Source organism: Balaenoptera acutorostrata, chromosome 6 (assembly GCF_949987535.1).
Source record: "Balaenoptera acutorostrata chromosome 6, mBalAcu1.1, whole genome shotgun sequence".
Lineage (NCBI taxonomy): Eukaryota > Metazoa > Chordata > Mammalia > Artiodactyla > Balaenopteridae > Balaenoptera > Balaenoptera acutorostrata.
The window spans coordinates 14,234,330-14,238,334 of NC_080069.1; the positions used below are offsets into that span (position 1 = coordinate 14,234,330).

A 4,005-nucleotide genomic window follows, 5' to 3' on the forward strand; every position below is an offset into this window, starting at 1 on the left:
CCCAGTGAATGTCTTTTTTTCTCCCCTTTTATTCCATTGAAAGTTGGTTGACTAAAATTCTAGGTTGAAAGTAATTTCTTTTTGAAAGCATTGTTCCATGGTCCTCTGACTTCCATTGTTGCTACTGGGTAATCTGACACTATCTGATTCTTGATCCTTTGCAAGAAACCAGTTTTCTTTCTGGAAGTTTTAGAATCTTTTCTTAATCTTCAGTCTTCTGAAATTTTTCAGGGGTTCTAGTGTAGGTCTATTTTCATCTATTGTGCTGAGCACGAAATGGGCTCTTCCAATCTGGAAACTCACATCCTACAAGTCTGAGAAACTTTCTCCAGTTATCTCGTGGATAATTTCTTACTTTCTATTTTCTCTGTCCACTTTTTCTGTGACTCCTATGTGTGTATGATGGACATTCTGGAAAAGTTGTCCAATTTTCTTATCTTTTCTCTCCATTTTCTAACTCTTTATATTTTAGTTCTACATTCTGTGAGATTTCTTCAAATTTATGGGTTTTTTTTCCTCATTTTTAATTCTTAACATCTCTTTCTGGCTGTTGTCTTAATATTTTTTTTGAAGCATCTTGTTTTTGCTTCATGGATGTAATATCTTTTATCTCTTGGAAGGTATTAATATAGATTTAAAAACTTTTTTTCTCCCTGTATTATCTCTGTGTCCTTCCTGTTACTTTATGTGATTTCTGTCTTTTATAATACACTTTTCCTCAAATATGTGGTAATTGTTGACTGTAAATTCTTATTTAAGAGTGGGCTACTAAAAAGCCGACTGGATGCTTTTGTATCAATAAATAGAGTTGTTTGTCTCTCACTAAACCCTCACTGCCCAGGACCATGAAGCCCTGTCTTCTTCTACCTCTGGAGAGACATGATAACTTATGTGATAGAAAGACCATGAGATTTGCTATGAAGATCTGCATGTAGGGTCTTGAATCTCCCCCTTAGAAGCTGCCTGAGCTTGAATAGTTGTCTTGCTTTCTCAGTGTCAATCTGAACGCTTAGAACAGTGTATGGCGCATGTCATACATGTAATACATATTTGTGGAATGAACAGATATCCTCAGCTGAGAAATGAAGATCATAACACCCCCCTCCTCACTTTGTGGAGTTATTTAATTAAGGGAGTATGTCAAAAAGTCCCTTGAAATTATCAAGTGCTACTCAAATTTCAGAGGTTATTATCAAAGAGACGCTAACATTTATTGCACAAGTGCAGTATTGTAGGGAGGGTGCTGTACTGGTCAGTTTCACTGCAGGCATATCCTTCATAATACATGTGCAAGTATGGATGCTGTGCTTCTGTAAAATGAGAAGCATTGGTTTTTTTTTTTTTTTTTAGGATAGAAAAGACATAATTTAATTTTTTCATAAAGTATAATTTTTAAAAAACATTAACCCACGAGATCATGGTCGTTGGTGTTTGCAGATCAGGAAATAAAATATTTCATCATCACACAAACACCTTATGTATAAACCAGCTTACATAAATAATGAAATTACTTATAGTGTGAAGCCTAGAGTATACTCCATTCTTTGTTGTTCTGATTAGCATAAGCGAACGTATAAGTTCCTTCTTATATCTTGAGAATGAATGATGGATGTTTGTTTGAACCACCAGGGTTTCTCATCATAGCTGAAGCCGTGTTATGGTGTAGAAATTCCTTTTCCATTATTAAGAATGAAAGTCCATTCTCAAGTATATGTGGTCCAACAACTAGCATTCTCAGGATTTGTTGCTTGTCTGTGATTAATACCAACTCCACCTTCTGTTAGCCAGTACCCTCATGGACCATGCGGAATGGCATTTGCTTTGCAGCTTGTATTTAGGACACTTGTTGCAAGGTTAAGAACTACTTCAGAGGGGCTTCCCTGGTGGCGCAGTGGTTGAGAGTCTGCCTGCCGATGCAGGGCACACGGGTTCGAGCCCTGGTCTGGGAAGATCCCATATGCCGCGGAGCGACTAAGCCCGTGAGCCACAATTACTGAGCCTGCGTGTCTGGAGCCCGTGCTCAGCAACAAGAGAGGCCGCGATAGTGAGAGGCCCGCGCACCGCGATGAAGAGTGGCCCCCGCTTGCCGCAACTAGAGAAAGCCCTCGCAGAGGAACGAAGACCCAACACAGCCATAAATAATAAATAAATAAATTTTTTTAAAAAAGTAGAGGAATTTAAACAAAAACTCCTAAAGAAACTCAACATTTCCTGAGTCAACAAAGTTGAGCCCTCATAGTAAAAAAAAAAAAAAAAAAAAAGAACTACTTCAGAAAATGAAGTTTCTTTAAACAACTCTTTAAACTCTTGATCAGAGGTAACCTCCAGTGCATTTATGCTACTATGGCAAAGGGCTTGTGGACACTTTTTCACAGAATCCAGCTCTCCTGGTCCACGAACAAACTTTGTTACTTCTGCAGCAAGTCGTTTCTGAGGACGCCGATTTTCTGGCTCTGTGACATGCTGCTGCATTATGTCATTAATCTCTGGAAGGGGTGGAAAAGTGAAGGGCTTTCGGTACCTTTCTATTGAATCATCTTGCTGCCTGACAACCGATACAATTCAAAGGGAGGTATCTTAACTCTGTGTAGCCAAACAGCACTGTCAGGTGACTTGCATGGTTTGGATCCACTTGTAATTAGGGGAACAGTGATTCCAAATACGTCTTCTCCAGTCATCTTGTGGATGAAATCACAACCGGACATGAGATTGCTTAGCTCATCAGATCCACCCAGCCAGATCAACAGCCATAACGCTGGAACAGGTAGTAGAAGTCATAGGCCTGGAGCACTCAGTATAAAAGAACTCGTTCGACCTCATGATCTCAGGGCTCTAGTGCCGACGAGTCTGAATGCTCATACGCAAGCGTCCGCCCGCCGCTGCTCGGAAGGGCATAGAGTCCTGCGCTGTGAAGGGGCAGGTCGGCCCATCAGCAAAGAAATGCTTATCAGCAGCTGGAGCCCTCTGCGCAGGCGCAATGGCCCCTTCCGCCTGCGCAATCGCTTTGAAGGTAAAGCGGCGCAGCGGCGTCAGCAGACGGCCCACAAGCGGCAACAAGTCGGCTGTGGGATGAGGCCGCAGTACATGGTCTGAAGAAAGCTTCTCGCCTTGCCACAGTGGAAGAGCTCTGGCAATTCTATCTTCATACCCCTTTTGGGGGAGAACTTCTTGAACAGACCCCCGGACTCCTGCACCGCCGGCCACCCCTGAGCGCCGGAGTGAGCCTCACGCAGCCCCAGGGGCAAGACTCCTGAAGGGCCTGGGGCTCCAGACCAGCTGCCTGAGGAAAAGGACCGCAACATGGGCGCCACCATTTTGGTGGCAGCCAATCAGAAGCAGCCTTGGAATATGTGAAAACTGTCATGTAGAAGAGCAGGTAAGGTTCAATAGAGTGGCAGGGTGGGGGAAGATAGGTGATGGACATGCTGGCTTCCTATCAGGAGGAACTCTGTTAGAACTTTGAACCAAAGAGATGTGCTGTCTTATCGTGGGTAGGTAGGCTTCCCGTCCCTGGACAAAGCAGAATTTTCCAGGAACGCTGCAAAGGAAAATACCTCCTGGAATGCTGTAAAGGAAATTTCCTGGGAGGGATAGATGACGTCACTAGACTCAAAGTGCTCTAAAACCTTTTTTGTCTTTAAGATCTTCGTTATTACAAAATTACAGATTTTAAAGCTACCATCAACATTCCAAACGCTAGAAAATAGACATAAATGTTCTCAGTCAGATTTACTTGGGATGTTTTATAAACATCTTTTGAAATGAATCAGAAAAGAAACAAACACTCCCAATATGTCTAAGTCGTTGGAGCTGATTCTGTCTTCAGAAAATGCAGTTTGATAACTGCTTGGAGAGGTCAAAGTCCCCCGCTGTAGGACAGTGGCTTCTTCGTTGAGGCCAGTCCTTTATTTGATATTTTCTTGAAGAAATGAAAGGCGTTTGGGGAATGCAGACAAGGAGGATGGTGCGCTTCCAGGAAAGAACACAATTTCTTCCTTGAACGGG

The 4,005-nt window shown here is 42.5% G+C and overlaps 1 pseudogene; it reads right to left on the bottom strand.

Moving 5' to 3' along the window:
• Window positions 1–1,638: 1,638 nt before the first annotated feature.
• LOC103009482 (tyrosine--tRNA ligase, mitochondrial-like) lies at window positions 1,639–3,314 on the bottom strand (annotated as a pseudogene).
• Between the last annotated feature and the right edge of the window lie 691 nt (window positions 3,315–4,005).